Genomic DNA, 22,958 nt, shown 5'->3' with positions numbered 1-22,958 from the left:
TCATGTGAGTAGGGTGCAGGTGAAGCAGGCGCTGGTCCAGCGAGGGATGTACAGAGAGCAAGAGAACAGACATCTTGGGTGGCCTGATCATACAGACTGTTACATTTGTGCTTAATCTAACTAGATCTTTTAAGCAGGGGGAATGCTATGACTCTTTGATATTTAACTTAAACTGATTTCTCTAAAGAATTTCTGAGTCTTTTTTCCAACTTAGCCATGCTTATACACACCCGTTGTCAACTTACTAAGGTCACAAATGCCTCTCCAGGAAAGCGATACACTCTCCATTCCCATGTGGGGGATGGAGAGTATCAGAATCTCCAAGAGGAAATCTGTAATTATTATTAGCAGTAACCATTGTGTTCAGTATCTCCTCTGTGTAGATTAACAGGGTAAATATGTAAGAACTTAAAGAGATACACAACTATAAAATGTGTCCTATTCCTCAGTTTAATTGGGAAACAAGGCTTGTGCACAAAAAAGATAAAAGCAGAAATAACACAATGCAAGGGGGCCAAACTCAAAGAAAGCACTACAGGCCATAAAAGTTACAGGTGTTTACTAAGCAGAACATCAGAAGTTCCCAAGGGCTGAAGAGATGACTGTTTCCTTATTGACCTTGATTCAGGGAAGTCCTAAGTAAGTTTTCCCAAAACTCTTTTAAAACATGTGTTCCAGCTTCTACAGCATTTAATTCCCATCACTTTAGTGACTCAACTGATTCAGAGAAGCTGGGGTCAAGAGGGGAGGAGTGAATTTCAAAGTAGTGTAAAGATAGGAAGCAGTTTCCCTTTGTTTATGAATGACATCTCAAACTTGCAAGATTATTTTTCGAAGGGTTTCTCTTCAGTCTGCCTCGGGCAAAAAGGCAGCTGGCTTGATGTTGCTTCTTCTCTCCCACCGTCGTTTTCAGCATATGCTGTAGATGGATCCTCTAAGAATGAGTGAAAGTCACACCAGCGGGGACCCCACTCGGAACTAATAGATGAATATCTGTCGTCCAGCAGGTCCCAAGCATGGCCAGACTCTGGAGAGTGAAAGAAAGTTTCCTTAAAAGAAAGCATGTGAAAACACCCCAAACCAACAAGCACTTGATGGGGCACTCAGAAACATTTCCCAGGGCTTCCCTGGTGGCGCAGTGGTTGAGAATCTGCCTGCTAATGCAGGGGACACGGGTTCGAGCCCTGGTCTGGGAAGATCCCACATGCCGCGGAGCAACTAGGCCCGTGAGCCACAACTACTGAGCCTGCGCGTCTGGAGCCTGTGCTCCGCAACGAGAGAGGTCGCGATAATGAGAGGCCCGCGCACCGCGATGAAGAGTGGCCCCCGCTCGCCGCAACTAGAGAAAGCCCTCGCACAGAAACGAAGACCCGACACAGCCATAAATAAATAAAAATAAATAAATAAAAATTTAAAAAAAAAAAAAAAAGAAACATTTCCCAAACTTTCCTCACTCAAGTCGTATCTACAATACATGAGACCATGGGTCTATATGAAAAATTAAAAGAACTATGTTTCAATCATCTAGTGTTTACAGATATCTGGATGACTGAAGTTTTCAGTTTTCACCCAAATATGAGATTGGAGTTTATAATATTTACCCAACTATTCACTAAATTTGACAATCTGGGGGTCTGGAGTCAATTTAACAGTGACAATTATTCATTTGAAAGAGTACACAGGTGCCACATAATCATACTGTAGATTAAGACATCATTTTCCAAAAAAAATGGAATATAATTTATAGAGACCTCTGACAAGAAGGTCGTATGATTAAGTGGGAAGACACACTGGGAGAACTCATCGTTGAGATTAAAGACGGAAATGGAGATTAAAAAAAATATTCTGCCTCCTGTCAAGGACTGTTTGGTAGATCAATCTAAATGATTTCAAACTACACATTCTAAACAAATTTAAGTTCTAAGCGTAACATTACTGAGTGCCAACCCCATCCCCGACTAGCTGTGTCATTCAACCTCCTTTGCTTTTTTTCTCATTTGCAGAATGTAAAAAATAGCACCAGACCTGCTCTGACTACCTTAGAAGATTACTCTGGGGATTGAATTATTAAAAGAGCAGAAAAGTGCTTACACAAACTTTAAAAGCACTTTGCAAATGCTAAAGTTAAAATTTTTAAAATATAGCATAATTAGCCATCTAGTTTTAAAATTAAAAAAAAGAGTGTAGTATCATTTAAAAAGTATGGCTTAATTATAACAGTATCTTTATTTATACCAAAGAACTAAATAGTAAGAATATTGAATTGCCCACTTTGTACTTACAAAATCTTCTTCATTGACCCAGTCAGAGAAGCTAAGAAGGTAAATGGGTTCTCACATTCATCGTTGCTATGTGTTTTATAATATAGTCACACTCATATGCTATTTCCTTTCTCATTTTCTCATTTCCTCAGACTCTTCAAAATAAAACGACTTTGGTGTATGAAACTATCTTTAGAGAAAGTAAAATTAATATCGGTATTTTCCTTTAAAGTACGAATCAAAATTCTGAGTGAATTCCATGGATGATGTTGATAGTCATCTCAATTTTACCTCCTAAAAAAGTAAATGTACATATTTTTCTTCCCTGATTTTAAAATTGCTTTTTCGTGCTAGTTCTTATTCTTGAAATACCAGTAAAACTATAAAGGATACTACTTACAATTATTCAGGTTTTTTTTTTTCTTTTAATGCCCCAGCCACTGGGCTGAGCCCTTTACCTGTTCATCATTTCATTTTACACTAACCTCATATATATATCCTTACTGTACAGTGAGAAAAATGAGGCCAGAGAGGTTAAGCAACTTGCCCAGTGTCACACAGCTAGAACTAGAATGGGGTAGATCCCAAGTATACAGTGAATCCATCGCATAATACTACTTCTCTCTTTCTCAATCTTTCCATCTCAAGGCAGGTAAATTTTTCTTCATTCAATGAAGGTCATCAATCTTGGTAACAGGTAGTTGTACTTCTTCCGTAATCAGCTTTGTTCAGTGAGTCACAATGTTTAAGTACTTTCGAAATAAGCCCAAAAGCCACTTTTACCATCACAGCTGGCCTGTTTCTGTCAAACAGTGGGTCTAGCTACAGACGTGAGATTCCACTGGCATGTGCCTCATGCTTCTACTTCTCTTTCTCCTGAGACCCTTGCTCCTGAGCTCTAAGAATACTCTGCTGCCGTAGCGGTATCAAGATTCTAGTGTAGAGTTACAGTCTTTTGAAATGTTTGACACTGGAACAGAACACAGAAAACATCATCTCAGCAGTTAGATACCCTTTTTTTAAAATTTCTATACTCCCTGTTTGCAAATCCAAGCATCAGTCCTATATTAAATCTGAAGGACCACTATATCAATGATCAATTTGAAAGACCTAATAATAAAAAGAGGATTTATCTGAAGTCTACCCGCATGTTTTTGAGGCCACTTCTTCCGTCCACCAACATTCAAAAGATACAGGCGGTATTCCGTCCTTGAGTTACTGATACTAACAGCTTCTCTGTGCTGATGAAAACCGGTTTCATGTCCCACCTTTAACTGTAGAACCAGTTAAAACTAAGCTCAGTGTCCAAAGATGATACCAAAGTAAGACTTAGTAGTTCTTCAAAGTGTTCAGTATTCCCCATAGTAAATACTGATCTAGAGATACTTTCATAAGCTTTCCCCCAGATGGTTACTCTCCAAGGAACTTTGAGAGCAGAGGACAAAACAAATATGTCTTCTGTTAGTAAATCCCGGTCCAAGTTTGAAGCTGAAAACTTTTAATTAACATAATAAAACTCTGCAAATTCTACCAAGATTGAAAACTGAATCTATATACTTCTGTTTAAATGGTTTTATACCTAGTTTTTGTTCTATTCTGTTTTGTTTCCCATAAAAGCCAGGTCCTTATGGGTAACATGGAAACCAGTGAAGAATGAAAACATACAGAAGTTGTTGGTTGAATGGATGGAAATTATTCTACCATGAGATAAGAATGGGCATTTAGGGAAACCCTAACCAAAATTAACAGAAGACCCCTGAAAGCAGAGGGGCTAAGTATGAAGGACTAGTCAGAAAAGATAAAAGTAGCCTCTAAATGGTGAAATGAGTATCAGCTGTGGAGGACAGTCTTCCACTCGGTTCTGCCAGGAACAGTTCCTATTTACCCTTGTCACTGTTCGTCTTAAACTTGACAGAGTTGTATACCTTGGTGTTACTCAGGAGGTAATAAGCTTCATTTTACCAAGCTTTTCAACAGCATGAAAGTGTAGTTCTTTCACCTTTCAATCCTCTTGGGACTAACTTGAGCTACGTAAGGCTTAGCAGCAGGAAGCATGTAAAAATTTCATCCCAAATCTTTGACAGCTTCAGAAGCTGGTGTTTTTGCTTTAGGATGTCCAAAACAATTCTGGAACTTTATAACTGAAGAAGCTGATTCTAAGACTTCGACATATTTTGAAAAGTGAAGAAGTCAGGCCAGATCAGGCCAGAAAGTCTTTATATCAAACCAGCAAACTTGGTCTTCACAGGATTTACACAGGCAGTGGGAGACCCACATGTCCACAAAGCTGAGAGCCTCCAGGAGTAGGTGTGCAAGCCAGCAGTCCTCATATCCACAGACTCGGTCCTTCCCCGGAAGGCAAGTAAACACGCAGCGGGTAGAGTTGCAATTCCCATGAGGCGAGGCCACTGGTTAGAGTTTCCAGAAGCCGCCAGCAGCTCCCCACCACTTCCCTGCTCTGCTGTCCTTCAGCCCCAGGGGAAAAGTGAAAAGGGCTCTGCTTACCAGTCAAACCACACAGACAAATACCAACTGCTCACAGGGCAGTCCAGCCCCACCTGCAAGAGAACAGCTGGTCCCTTAAAGAGAAGAACACCAGGAAACTAATAATACAGGCAGGCCCCAGCTAGAAAGTTGTTTGTTTGAATTTCCCTGTGGGGAGGGACAGTGTCTATTACACTGCTATACAATAATACTGAGAATGGCCAGCTAATATTTATTAAGCACTTTCTATAAGTCAGACACTCTTCAGAGCAGTTTTACATATTATAATTCATTTAATCTTCATAACAATCCTATGAGGTGAAGAACTCTTTTTGTCCCCATTTAATACAAGAGGAAACAGACCCAGCATGTCCAGAAGGTGCTTGGCACGTGATAGTCTTGAGATAAATATTTGCTAATTGAAGCTAAAAAAGTAAGAGATCACCACTCCATATAAATAATGTCATAAGTAGGAGGATAAATTCCAAGACCAGCCGACAAAATCTATTCAACCCGTTTGTGTCTTTTTATTATGAATTTAACACTATTTCATTTAAACCTAATAATCATTATAACATTGTTTTTATAGGGAAATTTTTTCCAAATTCCAGCTTGTGGCACTCTTCAACAGTTTTCTTATTGAGCAGCTACTTTCTGAAGGAATATTAGTGCCAAGGAAAGGTATAAAGCTGAGCCAGGAGCATGCTTACCATTTAGAAATTTCTATCCCCGCCCCGCCCCCAGGGACAGAGTGGGTACTTTCTAGAGGGACTGCCTGGCTGGGGCTGGAAAGGCAATAAATCTTTTTTGGACACAATGCCCATTCTCTCAGCACCGCAGATGCTCCCGTACCCTTCCAACAGAGCCCTGGGGTTCTCTGAGCTGCTACCGAAATGAGGGATCATCATTTCTCAAATCAGAGTTTTCAACTAAATTAATGGCTAGAATTTTCTCAAGTCTTCATTTCCTTCAAATTTTGGCACCTGTTACTGTTTGTCTGGCTACAAGTGCTAGCAAATGACAACATGAATGAATGAGGTGCATGCTCACATTCACAAACAAAATTAGGGAACCGTCCATCCTGCTTAGCTCAACAGCTTGTGGTTATTTCGTGGGCCTGGGAGTTCACGGTTGTGATTTTACAGTACATATATAGATTTAAGTAGTTATGTTTTCTGCTCTTAAGATCAATTCTAGTTTTTGTAGTGACATAAAATGGATCAGCATTCCATTGTGTTCGTCAGTGGCATCCACCACCTAAACGGATTTAAGGATTCCCGAACTATACATCCCTTGGTTGGGTCACCCCATAACACCACCCTACCTTCGAACACCAGAGTTTTCCCACCCTAAACCGTGAGCTCTGTGAGGCTGGGGCCATCTCTTGTTGATCTTTGTATCTCCAGGGGCACCAAGAGTTAGGGATTAATAGTCATAGTAAATGTATAATAAGTTTTACTGAATTTAAATTAATCCCTGTGTAGATTAGCAATCAAGGTGCTAAACTTGGCTTCCCCTCCCATCCTCTTCATCTACAGAAGGCTGCCCAAGTCACGGATTTGAACATGGCCTGCTTGAGAGCTACTTCTTAATCTTAACAACAACAAAACGTTAAAACAAACACTACCACTGGGCTTAAACATCTATCTTTGGGTTAGCTCAGTCCAGTTCCCATTTATTAGTTTTTCTAAACATACATGTACACTCATTAGGTAAATCTGTTAAACTTCAACCAAGACCCAACAACCAACAAAAGTTTCTAAATAAACCAACATCCTTCTCTGCTGAATACTTAGGTAAAATACCAACTGAAAATAAGTAAAACTGGAAGTTTTATTCTAATATTCTAGTAACTCATTTTCAGTGTATCATTTTACAGTCAATGCAAATTCAACCTAATATTCTTTCACTATCCAGCTGACAGAAATGTGCTGCAAAAATCTTTAATCACCAAGAAAGCTTGATTATATCCACTACCCACTAATTTTTAAAAATCAATTTTAAGCACTTTAGAAAGATTTTCAACAGAAATTGGAAACAGGATTTTTTTCTTTCAGTTAAACCTTTGTCGATCAAAAAAAAAAAAGAATAAAGAAGTAAATAACAAGAATCCCCCAATTCCTTGAAAATTCTGCTTCACTGAGGTTTTACTGCATATGGAAATTTTTGTAGTAAGAAATAAATAATGAAATAATTATACTCTTGGCAAAAGATCTGCTGGGAAATTCCTTTTAAATGGCAATTTCTCTGCTGAATTTAAAATGTAATTTGATTTACAAAAGTATGATTTTCAAATTCGGTCAAAATCCATCTGTTGTAATGAAGTACACCCAGCTGGTTTACTTCTTGTGTGGGGAGACCCTGCTGTACCCCTTCCAAAGGTACATTTGCAGCCAAAGAATAACTTAGATCCTAGGAAAAGTCTGCCTCAATTACATTTTTTTTGGAGAAATAGATTAGTTTTTTTTTTTCTCTCTGCATTTGGAATTGGCTACTATTTCATTTTAAAGAGCTTGTTCTCAAAGCAACTATGACACAGGAAGGGGGAAGGGGGAGTGGCACCTGCAAACCAAAACAAACAGGAGTCCTGAGGCTTCCTGCCATACAGGGGACACTGCTTGGTTTCCGTAGCTTCAGCTGGCTGCCTGGAGCTTTGGGAGCCACAGACTGTGTTTGTTGATAAGTAAACGCATTATTGCTTATCAAACGCGCATCCTTTTTTCAATGTGCAGAATATTCCCGTATGGCATGCAAGTTCTGTGTTGGAAATATCCCCAAACGGATGTGAGCAGGAATTCCCAGGGAGCTGATTCTTTCTTTATTATACCCAATTATCCATTCACAGTCGCGTTGACGTTGCTAGTAACTGACTCCCTGGTGATGATTGTATTGTTATGTTTCTTGACACAACAGATGCAGAGATCCATTGATCTGGTTTAAGACTAAATCCCTGGTTCAAACATGGAACTCAGAATGAGGTTTTCCCTCTCAAACTTTAGCATGCATGAAAATCACCAGGAAAGCTTGTTAAAACCAGATTGCTGGGCCCAACCCCCAGAGCTTCTGATTCAGTTGGTCTGGTTTGGGGTCCAGACATTTGCATTTCTAACAAGTTCCCAGATGATCCTGCTGCTGCTGCTGGACTGGAGACCATGCTTTGAGGACCACTGTTCTCAACAAATTGGCTATTTTGCTAAGAATATAAACTCACTAGGTGTGCACAGATAAAGTTGGCTTTAGTCAGCCTAGCTACCCTTAGACTCAGAAGAGGAGAAAGAGGATGGACTGTTCCCTTCCCAGGAGAGAGCAGAGAATAACACTTCCCAGCACTCCAGGTTAGAGGCACTGTGTCAGCCTTGTCGGAGAAATTCTGCCAGGGGCTCTAGTGTAAGGAGTACCACATAGGCTGCAGTGTATGTCAGGTCACTCCCAGCCACCTGGACAAGAGAGGTCTGGAGAACTTTTTTCAATGGTTCCTATGAAGAGTAAGGGGCTGGTTTCCCAAGTATAAGTAACAGAACAAGTTTTGTAAATTATATTGCTACAAGTCAATCATAATCTTACATTTCAAACATTTGCACATAAATCCAAATTTCTGGATCATAACTAAATTACATTACCTTGTTCTTACTTTAAGGCCTATACATTCTAACTAATTTAGGAGACAGTCTGTTACTCAAAGGGACAAAGTCTAGTTATCAAATGGCATCTGCATGATAGATCTAAGCCCCAGAAGAGGATGGTCCAGAGGGCCCTTTCCAATACTAAAAGAGAAGATTATCAGCCCCATACACTACTATGTATATAGTATATGTATGTAGGTGTGCATTATTACTCATATGCAATCCCATTTGAGACCAGATACTCAGCTATCTCCCAGGTCTGAAGAAGCGTTCATTCATCACCATTCAGAGCCATCTAGTCATTTATTAAGCCAATCCTGAGCTAAGCAACGTGCATAGAGCCCTAGTTGCCAGCCCAATCCAGGCCCTCATCAGTTCACTAGGCCTGGATTAATGCAAAGTCCTCTTCATTGATCTTAATGGGTTGAGATAACCCCTACTTTTTAATGTCCATGACTTCATAATATGGCCTCCCTCTGTACGTCCAATGCCGTCTCTCACTACCCACCCACCCACTGCCCAAGAACACTCCACTCCAACGACACAGCAACCTTCCCATTCCATTGCCCCAGATTAACATCCCTAAAGCAACAATTTTTCATCAAGTCAGTAACAACCTTACTCAAAAACCTAGTGATCCCTCACTGCCTACAGGGCTAGGCTCAAACTTCTCTCTTTCTACTCAGAGAAAGCTCACTGCTTTACCCGACTCACCTTATTTCAGTCACTCCCAAATCCCACACATGTGCATGCACACATAGCATTCCTGGGCCTGAACCTGTAGTGGCAATGGTACCCCACTCCCAGTGCCTGCTCACTTTCCTGCAGGACCTACAGAGCACGGCTCAATCTGAGCTTTTCTTGGCAGAACAACACATGGGGATTGCTCTACCTATCTGACCTCCTAGAGCAGTTTACCTAGAGAATGGTCTGCAGAAGAGTACCAGGCCATTACCTGTGCTGATCCACAGTGAGATAAGTACAGAAATGACGAGTAAGCATTTAAAAACATTTATAACAATTTAACCAAGAAAATGCATGCCTTTAAATCTAATAATAAAAAATAAGGGGGCTTCCCTGGTGGCGCAGTGGTTAAGAATCTGCCTGCAAATGCAGGGGACACGGGTTCGAGCCCTGGTCCGGGAAGATCCCACATGCCGCGGAGCAACTAAGCCCATGCGCCACAATTACTGAGCCTGCACTAGCCCCTGCTCACCACAACTAGAGAAAGCCCGTGTGCAGCAACAAAGACTCAATGCAACCAAAAATAAATAAAGTAAATAAATTTATTACAAATAAATAAATAAATAAAATTTTTTAAAAATTAAAAAATAGGGACTTGAATTTTGTATGCCTGTATGAGTTGGGGTTCTCCAGAGAAACAGAACCAATGGGACATATGTCTACATATAGACAGAGATTTGCCATAAGGAATTGGCTCACACAAATATGGAGGCTGGCAAGTCCAAACCTGCAGTGTGGCCCAGCAGGCTCGAGACACAGGAGAGCTGATGGTGCAGTTCTAGTCTGAAGGCAGCTGCTGGAGAGCTCCCTCTTGCTTGGGGAGGCCAGTCTTTTCTTCCTGGCCCTTCAACTGATTGGATGAGGCCCACCTACATTGTGGAGAGCAATCTGCTTTACTGAAAGTTCACCTAATTAAATGTTAACCTTGTCCAAAAATACCCTCTCAGTTGATATGTAAAATTAACCATCACAATGTCTTTTTTCTAGTAATTGATTTTTATTGGCTTTTACAAAAGTATCTGTTGGCAGTAAACTGGGAGGCAGAAAGTGCCTCTTCACAAACAGTTAGAGAAAGCATCTAGGGCAGAGGTTGGTACACCACAGCCCATAAGCCAAAGCTGAGCTGTGGCCTGCTTTTGTTTGGCCAGCAAGCTAAGAATGGTTTTTACGTTTTTTAAAGAGTGTACAAAAAAAAAGGAAAAAGATGCAATAGAGACCATATATGGTCCACACAGCCTGAAGTATATCCTATGTGGCTTTTGCTTTTACAGAAAACGTTTGCTGCCCCCTGTTCCACAGCAGTCTCTCCATACCATCCCACATGCTTCATGTTAATGTAAACTCTTCTACTGTCATTCCATTTTCTCTCTGTCTTGCCTCCTTAAATAGGCAATGCACGTTTTGTATGAAGGGAGATATGAAGTCCTTCACACAGAGCAGAGCCTACACTATACAGAGGTCTTAATAAATGCTGATTTAATTGAACTGGCTCAGCTGTCTTCGGTGTTCTCAGAAGCAAATTTCTCAAAAGTCAGGTCACTCAGATCTACCTCCCATTGTTTACTTTTTTCTTCTCAGTACAAATACAAGTTAGCTCTGCTTTAGAATAACTAGCAGCGTTCTTTGATCTCACTGACTATTTACTTGTGTGAAGCTCAATTAAATGCTTGTTTGTATTTGGTGACCAAAACTCTTCATAGATGGAAGATTTCTGTGACAGCCCTGTGGTAGGTGCCTCTAAGGTGGCCCCCAACAGTCCCTCCTGCTAGTCAACCCTTATGCAGTCACTCCCCTGAGTGCAGGGGACCTAGTGACTTGCTTCTAGCAACCGGAATATGACAGAAGTAATAGGATGTCACTTCCGAGATCAGACTTAGGGAACGAACTTATGGTCACCAGGGGGAAGGGTGGGGAGGGAGGGATAGTTAGGGAGTGTGGGATTAACATGTACACACTGCTATATTTAAAATGAATAACCAACAAGGACCTACTGTATAGCACAGGGAACTCTGCTCAATAGCCTAAATGGGAAAAGAATTTGAAAAAGAACAGATTCATGTATATGTATAACTGAATCACTTTGCTGTACACCTGAAAGTAACACAACATTGTTAATCAACTATACTCCAATATAAAATAAAAAGTTAAAAAAAAGTCACTTCTGTCTTGGGGGCTCTCTCTTCCCCTCTGTAGGATTACTTGCTCTCAGGGAAGCCAGCAGCCCTGTTGAGAGGCCCGCTTGAGTGAGTTTGGAAACAGATCTTCTGAGGTCCCTCAACAGCCACAAGAATGAGCTTAGAAGGAGCTTCTTCCCCAGATGAGCCTTGAAAGGACAGCAGCCCTGACCAATCCTTCAACTGCAGCCTTGCAGAGCCCCTGAGCCAGAATCACCCAGCTGAGCTGCTCCTGGATTCCCAACTCACGGAAACTTTGAGATAATAAATGTTTCTTGTTTTAAGCCTCTACATTTTGGGGGGTTGATTTGTTATATATACAGACTATAATTTGTACTTCAGACAAAAGATTATGTATTTTCTGCTGGACTACATAAAAACCCGATTCTAAAGGAACCCACTTGAAAATAATAGCTTTGGGCAGTAAACTCCTTTCTGATAGAATGAATAGTTAAATGAGGTTACATGTGGTCTCATATCTGCATGTAATAACCGTAAAGGAGGGTTGGTTTTTTAAGGATGGTCTAGATGTGCCTGAAATTTTCTCTTGGTAAGTAAAATAATAATTGTGGAAGAAGAACTTTTCTACAGCGAACCTGGGGTTAGGAGAAAACAAGTGCTTAAATAAAGGTTGTTTGGCCCCTGGTGCTCTGTCTAAAAGATAGCTGGGCCACAGAGCTCTCAACCCGGGAGGGAACTAATACCTCCCTGGAGAACAATTTCCCTCAAACTTCACACTGGTCACACACACACCCTACACGGGCATTTTCTCTCACTTACACTCATGCCCACACAAATACACTCACACCCACCATTAAGCCAGGAACAAACAAACAAACTGTGCCCTGAGCATGTCCAGGAAGCCTGGTCCATGCGAGTCCTCCTCTGTCCCCCATCAGGCTCTGGTTAGGAGCTACTTTCCCAGGCAGTAGACCAAATGCTTTGCTATAATCATTGAGAAAAGACTGAATCCAGTCTTGGGGCTCATTACAACTTTATACCCAGAAATATCATCACCAAATAATACTAATGTTTCAGCAGGAAATATCCTTTTTGTTGGATGCTCTTCCCAGAGAGGGCCAGCTCAGCTGTGCCACTCTCTGAATGCCATGCGTCTGAATCTTCAGAGCCTCACTTTGGGGTCTGCTAGGTTAGTTCACCCCAGAAATGAGTCCAGACAACACTGTGCTGGGGCTGGAAGTGAGCTGCAAGGACATGAGCTTTGGAGCCAGACAGAGCTGTGGTGGGGATTAAGTGATACAATGTGTTAAGCGCCAAAGGCCAAGGTACGGGGCCCCAGAAATGTGTTAGGCCACTGAGGGAATGTCTCCATTCCCTGCAGGGAGTTGGCCCCCTCCTCTTCCACCTCCTCCCTCATTCCCTTTCCTCCTCCCCTTCCCTTGCCCCTTCTTCTTCCTCTTCCTCCAGTCGCCACTACCCTAGTTCCAGCCCTCTCGCTCTTTACATTCTGTGCTCTAGAAAAAAATCTGTTCTCACATCTTTCGGCCAAACTTAAATGACTGAATCACAACTTTAAGTACGCTTTTCCCAAAGACATTTATGCCTTAACAGGTATTAATCGGACATTCTCTCCCAAACGGCCATGTGTGCATCCCGATGTCATCTGCAGATGCTGCAGTCAGACTGCCTTCCTCAAATTCCACCTCCTCCACTTACTACTGTGTGACCTGGGCCAGAGGAATTAGCACCTCTACATTTATATCCTCCTCCTCTGTAAAATAAAACCATCATCCCAGCACCGCAGTAAAAATAAGATGAGAAGGTCCAGGTGACATTCTTAGAAAAGCTCTGGACACTGAAATGGAAGCCTCGTGAAGGTAGAGACTATCTGCTGGGCTCATGCCTCTGACCTGGAACAGAGCTCAGTACAAAGAAGAGGCTCAAATAGTTGTTGAACGAATGAGCACATGGTATGTATATAGATACTATGACATTTCTTATGCTTTTTAATGCAAAGATTAACAAATAAACAGATTATACACTTGCCTTTTTAAAAAAAAAATAAAAACAACTTGAGTACAAAGCTAGAAAAGTCAAACCATTATGCTTCAATTTTAAGCATAGTTAAAAAGTCCAACCATGCAGAAATGATAAAATAAAAAATAAGAGCCAGCTGTTCCATTTTCTCCAGACCTCTTCCCCAAAGGAAGCCACTATAGTAAGTTTCTCATAAATGCTTTATGCATCTATTATAAACAGCCATTGAGGTGTAAAGACAAAGATTGAAGCCCTGACGGAAAATTTCAGGAGTCAGAGAGCGCCAAATAGAAGTAGAAGAGGATGTGGGAGAAGACGGCTTTAGGGTCTTCCGTGGTCCCTGAGACCAGATGGTGCCGACCATTCAGTGCAAGCAAGTGGCACCCTGGTGGTCCTTGGAAGGACCTGTTGATGCCTATATTGTATCTCTTTTTTCCTGACCAAGAAGATACTAGAACCATGATGGGGTCATTGTATACGCTGTTCTACCTTCTTGGAGTATAATAAAGCAGCCTCATACAGCTTTCAGAGTTTACCATATTGACTGATTTGTAACATCTGTTGTGGGCACAAGAAAAATATGATATTGCAGACACCACACCAGAGTCTATTTCCTGAAATGAATAAGGAAGGCATTTGATTCCTGATTCACTATGGGATCCTTGGGACACAACTATAAAGTGATTCATTACCCTTCTCATCATCAAATAGGACTTGACTCAGTTGCAAAGTGAGGGAAATGCAACTCAAAGAGATATAAGAGAAAAAACACAATTTTTCGGTTCACCTAATTCAGAAGTCCAGGGAAAAGTCATGGCTGGACCTACATTCTCTGACAGTTTCACTAGGAATGTGTCTCCATCCTCAGCTCCAATTGACTCAGGGCTTTATTTTATAGCAGGTTCACCTTTGTGGTGATAAGATTGTCCACAACAGTTTTAGGCTTATAACCTACTATACTAGCTTAGCAACCAGCAGAAAGGATGTCTCTTCCCCAATCATATCAGTAGATGATCTAGAGCAGACATGCTGGGTATCTTGGATCACATGCCCATCCCTGGAGCAATCACTACAGCCAAGCAAATGAACCACACAGGCTGGCCAGATCTGAGACACAGACCCAGCCCTGACACCAGGGAGTGAGATCGCCTCTATCTGAACAACATGTTCTGGACAATGGTGACTCCACCCAAGATAATCTGGACGTGGCTAACAGAAGAAGGAATAGGTAAGAAGGGAGCAGTAGCAGAGACATGTTGGCCAGCCCCAGTCTGCACAGGTGTTTCACTGGATTCGCTCACCCAACCTAGGGAGCAAAAAAGTCAGGGCAGTGGGAGTTTCAGTAGCACTGGCATGATGGGGCATTTGAAAAAAGTCAGCTCCTTTGTTTTAAAAGAGGAAGTTGCTGCCATTCGAATGCCTAGAAATAGAATACATTTATCTCTGAATATACACTGTACTGTATTTATTGAAGCTTATTATAGATTGAAGGAAAGCAAAGACACACAAATGTCAACCTTACATGGGAAAGAAGATACGTAGAAACTGATTTAAAAATAAGTAACAAATAATTATCCTCAAGTTAAAATATATAATGGCAGTAGGCATTTCTTTATGGTAAGTAAATTTATTGAGTCATCTGGGAGAAAAGGCACCTTTGGACTAGACCAGATATTTACTTCTATGTTGCTTTATTTTCTCTTCGCTCCAGCTGTAAAATGTTAAATTCCAAAGAGCCCAAGGCTCTCCATCTTAAAGAATCCCCAGGTCAATCTCAAGTAGAAACTTCTACCATAGAGTGTACAGAAGTTGTCAAAACCAAGAGGATATGGTCACCATCACTCCTGTAACCCCATTCTCACTTGGAACACCATGGCCAATCTCTTTTCTGGCATCATAGTTCACATGTCAATTTTGTAAGTTAGAAAAAGCGAGCAGCTAGCACCTGAAGGGCCTAGATGACAGGCCTTGTTTGATGAACTCTTGTGACCATAAATTTTTTTTTTTTAATAAGATAGTTGACTCTTTTTAATACTTTGCTATCCTTAAAGCTTTATGCTGATAGGAGGATGCCTTTGTATCTAAAGGAACCTCCTCAGTTCTCAAGGTCAGGCCGCAGGAAGATGGCAGTACCTACCACAAGTGGTCATGGAATAATTCAACAAAAATTAAACCTTGAGGATTCGGTAAAGCCACTCTCCCAGATTGAGAACTGGACTTATTTTAATAATCACTGATGGATAAAGAACACATACTGTTTAAAAGAACTCTTAAATAAATAGGTAGTTCATGATTTCCTTTAGTATTCCATTCCAGTATTTAGCAATCTTTATGCTTCGAGAAGAAAAGCTGTTTGATATTTATGAATTTGTTAATCCTTTACCTCAAAGCTTATTATTCAGCTTTCAGACATCATTTTCAGGCATTGCCACAGTGGAAAGGAAGAGACTTTATTCCGTAAATTTTTGTACAAAACAAGATGTTCAGTACTATTTTAAAATAATTTCAGTCATCTAATCACTTTCTTCTTTCTACTACTCTACTGCTATTTTCTGTCCTGAATCTTAACTTGCAGCACTGCAGTTTCTCAAGGTGTGCATGCTGCTGGAATGTTTTCAGCTTCAATCTTTGCCTCTTTAGAAGGTAACTTCAGTGTAATGGTAATACAAGTACAAGGAATTCTTAGAATCCTTTCTAAAGTGTCCTTTGTTTAGTCAGTATTTACAAATCACTTTCTTTGTTTTTCCTCTCTATATAGAACAATAGAGAGACAGTGAAATAAGGAGAGTGGCGAAATGGTGTGTGGGTATGAAATTTAGCTACAGCCTGTGACACAAACTGGATACTAAATTAACTTGTAATTTTAAGTTGGAATGTATTCTAACAGAATGGAATGTACCTTTTCTTGTAACAATGTTGAACCAAAGGCCTTTTTCTTGTTAGCAAATACCACAAAAGAGATAAAAGTTCTTCTAAAGTTTTTCAATTTGCATCTCTTGCTTTTCAAACTCATTGCTAATAGAGTGCTATAGGTTATTCACATAGATTATGTGAATTTTCCTACTGTCATTCATAACCTGGGTTCTATTAAGAATTGTACACTGGGCTAGATATTGAAGAGCACAGATGAATTAGCAGCCCAGAGGCTGGAAAGAAGAATGATGGAAGAAGATTTGCTTAGAGTCAATGTGCTGAGAGAACTAACTGTTCTCTGTCCTGGCTACCAAGAGCAGCATGGCATGGAGGAAGGCCAGATAGATCCACGAGCAATGACGTTTTGGCTCCAACTATTAAAAAGTGTGTGACCACCCTGTTTGGGAAAAAGCATCTTAGGAACTTGCTTAGAAGAATGCAGTAACCATTCTATCTCTAGACTGCTGCTCTAATCTATAGATCCTGGACTTGAGCTGCAACATTTCCAGCCTGCTCCCTTCAGACTGGCCCCTACAACTCAAATTGGCTCTTACCAATCTATCCTGTTACTGTTTGTCCTGAATTCAGTGGGTTTTGTATACTGACTCCTCGGTTTGTCTCAAGTTGGAAGTCAAGGGGAGATTCTGTCAGCAACCAAGGACCTCTGTTTAGTCCTGAATAGCACGTTTTTCCTCCATTTGCAGGGCTTGTCCCTATACTTGTGCTACAAAGTGTATAAAGGTACCACCCCCTAGATTTTCTCTAACTGCTGAATATATTGTGTAATATTAAATACATTGCACCCTTAAAGCTGTCTGTCCATTTATCTTTATTTTAAAATTCTGAACATATGGCCAGCATATACTTGAGCTCGATGTTTAATGGTGAAATTTAAATGTTAATGAAATAGTATACCCCCCCATAAACATGTGACCCTCCCATACACAAGTGACCATAGAACAAGTGGCTTAATCTATCCATTTGTTTTCTATTGCTGCCATAACAAGTTAGCACAAATTTAGTGGCTTAAACAATACAAATGTAACATCTTGTAATTCTGGAGGGCAGAAGTCTGACATGAGTCTCACTAGAATAAAACTAAGATGTTGGAAGGTCTGTGTTCCTTCTGGAAGCTCTAGGGAAAATCAGTTTCCCTGCCTTTCCCAGCTTCTAGAGACTGCCTGTATTTTTTCCTCATGGCCCATTCCTTCATCTTCAAACCCAGCAACCTTCTTCCTCCATCACAATTCTCTCTAATCCCACCAGGAAAAGTTCTCTGTATTTAAAGATTTATGTGATTAGATTGGACTCACCCAGATAATCCCAGATAATCTCCCCATCTCAAATTCTGAACCTTAATCACATCTGCAAAGTCCCTTTTACCATGTAAGGTAACATATTCACAGTTCTGGATATTAGAGTGTGGGCAACTTTGGGGCCACTATTCTGCCTGCCACACAATCTTAGCTTCAGTTTCCTCATCTATAAAACCTTGTAGGTTGCTGTAAGTATAGCACATGCTGCACAGGGAGGGCCTAAAACCCTGTCGAGTATGTAGGTCTTGGTAAGAAGTGATTCAGGTGATGAGGAGGAGAATGATGAGGAAGATGACAATATGGACACATCTGTCATTGCGGGGGGGTGGGGCGCTGAGTGAGAAAAACCCAAAATTAATGAAATAAGAGTGAAAATTGGGCTTCCCTGGTGGCACAGTGGTTGAGAATCTGCCTGCCAATGCAGGGGACAAGGGTTCGAGCCCTGGTCCGGGAAGATCCCACATGCCGCGGAGCAACTGGGCCCGTGAGCCACAACTACTGAGCCTGCGCGTCTGGAGCCTGTGCTCCGCAACAAGAGAGGCCGCGATAGTGAAGAGGCCCGCGCACCGCGATGAAGAGTGGCCCCCGCTTGCCACAACTAGAGAAAGCCCTCGCACAGAAACGAAGACCCAACACAGCCAAAAATAAATAAATAAAAATTAAATTTAAAAAAAAAAGTGAAAATTATGGAAGAAACATCAACCCACAGGCTACTTAGAAAAAAGAGAATGTATTCTGAAAACTGAAATTAGAATTTAGAAGGTTTCAACTTGATAAGAGACCATGAGAGATTTTAGCCCCCTTAAATTTATTTTCTCTGAAACTAGAGTAAAAGTATTTAAGATAAGTATAAAGAATCATGCTATGGGAAATGGTTCTGATTAAAAAACAAAACCAAAAAAACATTCTTCAGGACCTAGTTCAAGGAATAGACTATTTTTCCAGGCATTTGAGACAGGAAGGCAAGAGAGAGAGAGAAAAAATAATAATTTTGGTACTGTAAGAATATCCATGTTTCAATCCTTAGCTAAATACTCATACATAGTAGGTTGTTCTAAGAAATACATGGCTTTTCCAATGAAAGTGACTTGGAAAAGGCCAGAAAGTGTAAAGGAGGGTAAGAGAAATAAGAAATGGACAATTTTTAAATAATCTTCAAAAAAATAACATATTAACATTCTTTTTTATTTTACCTTGTATTAAAGTACAGTTGTTCAGTAAATCTTGATTATTTTAAACCTTATTTATTTCCATTTTCTTTTACCCAATATGTCTTATTTGAATCTAAATTCAATACCAAAACATTCTGAGGAATTTTTAAAAGCTAGCTGCTCACATCATATAAACTGTTCACCACAATTTATGTATTTAAGTGTTACAGGAACAGCTTTCAGCATGAAAGCTGACATCCCCAAAGAGGTATGTAAATGGATTTTTATCACTCCCTGACATTAGCATCAAAGTAAAAATGAAGTCACATAGGACAAAGATTCAGGAGGAAACAAGTTTGACATTTACCTGACTAACAATTGTGTCCATTCCAAAACACAGTCCTATAAGTTATCAAATATTAAAACAAATTGAGTTGGCATCTAAATGAAGTTTAAAATAGATAAATATAAATAATGGTAAGTTATGAGAAAGCATCATATTATAATAGACTGAGCCACTTTAGTCTACCTTTCTAAACTTATTACAATGAAGTTCTATAGAAGTATGTCCTCAAAAGTGCTTGAACCACAGGCTTCCCTGGTGGCGCAGTGGTTGAGAATCTGCCTACTAATGCAGGGGACACGGGTTCGTGCCCTGGTCTGGGACGATCCCACATGCCGCGGAGCAACTGGGCCCGTGAGCCACAACTACTGAGCCTGCGCGTCTGGAGCCTGTGCTCCGCAACAAGAGAGGCCGCGATAGTGAGAGGCCCACGCACCGCGATGAAGAGTGGCCCCCGCTTGCCACAGCTGGAGAAAGCCCTTGCACAGAAACGAAGACCCAACATAGCAATCAATCAATCAATAAATAAATCTTTCTAAAAAAAAGTGGTTGAACCATGAACATTTCAGTCAAACTGATTATTGTGACTGTCAGAGAAGACAAATTAATGAATTGGACTGGCTTTAAACCACAGTATTTGTTTTGCTTTGCTTCTATTGATACTAAATTCAGTGGAATTTGAATTTAGGTGGGTGTATGGAAAAAGCTAAAACGTCATTTGTATGTTTAAACATTGAGTGCATGTGTGCAGAACAGAGCAGATTTCCTCAATTCAGAACACAAGAGTGGGGGAAGGTCTTCAGCAAGGAGGTCCAGCTCCAGGGCAGTCACCCGGTGACCAAAACATCCACCTGCCACAGCACTGGGAGGGCGAGACCAGGACAAGCAACCCCTGAAAACTGCTAAGAGGAGAAGACTCAATTCCAGAGAATTGATTTATTTGTGGAATCTGGAAATACATCAATCAAAAGAGCATCAGAACTTGGAGAATAATAACAAGCTCCAGTCAAAAGCACACTTAAAAATATACTAAGTTGGGCTTCCCTGGTGGTGCAGTGGTTGAGAATCCACCTGCCAATACAGCGGACACGGGTTCGAGCCCTGGTCTGGGAAGATCCCACATGCCGCAGAGCAACTGGGCCCGTGAGCCACAATTACTGAGCCTGCGCGTCTGGAGCCTGTGCTCCGCAACAAGAGAGGCCGCGATAGTGAGAGGTCCGCGCACCGCGATGAAGAGTGGCCCCCGCTCGCCGCAACTAGAGAAAGCCCTTGCACAGAAACGAAGACCCAACACAGCCAAAAATAAATAAATTAATAAATTAATTTAAAAACAACAACAACAACAACAACGTACCGATGACTGAGCCGCACCCTGCAGCAATTAAAAATCTGAATGTCTACAGATAGGACCCAGTCCAGACACTATACTTTAAAAAAAAAAAAAAAAATACTACGTTAAAGAGAACCTCCTGCTCTTACTTAAACCAAAATTACATAGCCAAAATGGAGTAATTTTATGACTAAACGAATTGTCCTATTTGGAGAGACAGAAAATTTACTTAGCATTTTAGAAAAAAATACAAATTATCTAAAATTATCCCAGTTTCCATAAAAGGGGAAACAAGGCTTATTAAAAGTTTTAAGAAATGATTAACTAAAATCTAGAATTTTAGGAAACGTATCATGTCTGTTAACAGATTCAATACAGCCAATTGAATCAATTAAAATATCAATTCATACTTCAAACAATACAGATTCCAGAAAGAAAGGAGTTGGAGGAGCACACAACTGCTTTTTCTACAAGTCAAACAATAATACAGTTGAAATAACAAAGCAAACCATGTGACACTGCAGTTATTTCAATTACTTAAACATCTGAATCATTCTGGCCACATAGCAGTCTGAATAATATCCTGGTACCTGACATCCGGCTGGCTTTGAAACCTCTGCCTAAATGAAAATGCCTCTACTGATCTTGACTCAAATGATGGGTCTGTACCCTTTGACAAAGACAAGCCAATAATCCAAAGCAACTGTGACTGTAACTGATGGCAAGTGTGTTAGTTGCAAAAACATTTTTTGTTGACAAAGGCTGGATGCTATTGAGTTAAAAGACACTGAGTCAGCTCAATGCTATTGTTACTCAAAGACGTACACAGCTATAAATAAAACCATCAATTAACACATATTTGTCAAGCACCTATTATGTTCTCAAAGACCTTGCCCTTATGGAGCTTAAATCTTGTTTCATAAAAATCATATAAAACAATTGGAGAACAACAAGGTAAGACAATACTCAATAAATTGATGCATACAAGGGGTACTGCAACAATTCAGAGAAGGCTGACAGGTGTGGGCTGTTGTCTTCAGAGAAGTCCACGGACAAGGTGAAACCTGAGGGTGTGGTAGAATTCCCACAGGTGGAAAAAGAAAGGCCTTAGAATCAGGAATGGAAGAGGGAGATACAGGTGAGCATGATAAGTAAAGAGACGCCGAGGAAGGACAAAACTAGTCTGGATAAAGCATAGCCTTCAGTAGAAGAGTTAGACACATAAGCGTAAATATGTTAGGAATTGGGTCTCCACTCTGCTAGTTCATACTTTTAACAATCGACTGAGGTCTAACTTCCAAGAACCAAGCTGCCCTCTCTTTCAGAGAACATTTGTCTCTGGATTGAAACTAACACCAGGACTGACAAGAATTCTTTTTTTTTTTTTTTTTTTTCACACACACACACTGTATTTTATTTTTACAAGAGATAAATAGACTGACAGGACTGACAAGAATTCTTAATGACTTGCTTTGCTGGAGGGATGGGAATGAACAAAAATAATGGAAGGCTTTTTTTATATTAAATTTCTTAGGTGTGATACAGTATGGTTATATAGGAAAATGTTCTTATGCTTAAGAGATACGTGCTGAAGTATTTAAGGGTGAAGGGTTATGATGTCTTCAACTACTTTCAGATGGTTCAACAAAAAAGTGCCTGTATACAATAGATTTTATTAGTGATTATTAACAATTGATTAATATTAAAATTGATGAACCTCAGGAAAATGTATATCAGTGCTTATTACACCAGAACTTTTATGTAGATTCAAAAATTCTCAAAAAGTTGAAGTAGAGTCCTCCTTCCTTATGAAAGAAGAGAAAATACTGCAGGTAAGCTTTAGAAATCAAATTATATACATAAAACATAGATAGATGGATAGACAAATAGGTAGATAAAAATAAATAGACTTCTCTTGCTTCCCTTGTACACAATGAGAATATGTCATGTCTTCCTTGAGTTATAGAAGGTTTAAGAAGAAACTCCAGAATATATTTTCCAGAGTACATGTCATTGTTGAGTTCCTATTGTATACTGGACTTTGTTTATACATTAACATAATTATTCTTCTAGATTGCCCTGCAAGATAGGCATTATTATCCCTTTTGTGCAGATAAAGAGACTGAGGGTCAAATAAATTAAATAACCTGCCCAAATTAACACAACTTATGCTGGCAGAACTAGAATTCAAACCAAGATTTCAGTGACTCCCAAGTCCTTGCTTTTCCATTTTGGGTCCCCACCTCCCAGGTTCTAAAAGTGAGGTGAAGGGGCTTCCCTGGTGGCGCAGTGGTTGAGAATCTGCCTGCTAATGCAGGGGACACGGGTTCGAGCCCTGGTCTGGGAAGATCCCACATGCCGCGGAGCAACTGGGCCCGTGAGCCACAACTACTGAGCCTGCGCGTCTGGAGCCTATGCTCCGCAACAAGAGAGGCTGCGATAGTGAGAGGCCCGTGCACCGCGATGAAGAGTGGCCCCCACTCGCCACAACTAGAGAAAGCCCTGGCACAGAAACGAAGACCCAACACAGCCAAAAATAATTAATTAATTAATTAATTAATTAATTAAAAAAAAAAAAGTGAGATGAAGGCATTATTTGGCTTCTTAATTACCAAGTGGAC

At 40.5% G+C, this 22,958-nt stretch overlaps 2 long non-coding RNA genes across 7 annotated transcripts in view; both read right to left on the bottom strand.

Annotated features, from left to right (window-relative positions):
- The window catches only part of LOC309667176, a 169,291-nt gene that overhangs the window by 8,379 nt on the left and 137,954 nt on the right, over positions 1-22,958 (bottom strand). The gene's annotated exons all lie outside the window — the stretch shown is intronic.
- LOC309667199 lies at positions 543-21,707 on the bottom strand. The gene is made up of 2 exons (XR_014267612.1): positions 1,446-21,707; positions 543-1,122 (listed from the first exon to the last, which is right to left on the bottom strand). It is a non-coding gene; the product is annotated as an uncharacterized lncRNA (long non-coding RNA).

This window comes from Balaenoptera physalus (assembly GCF_965194825.1).
Source record: "Balaenoptera physalus genome assembly, chromosome: 9".
NCBI classification, from domain to species: domain Eukaryota; kingdom Metazoa; phylum Chordata; class Mammalia; order Artiodactyla; family Balaenopteridae; genus Balaenoptera; species Balaenoptera physalus.
Note: the sequence above shows the minus strand (reverse complement) of the source record. Positions and strands in the feature narration are given on the sequence as shown.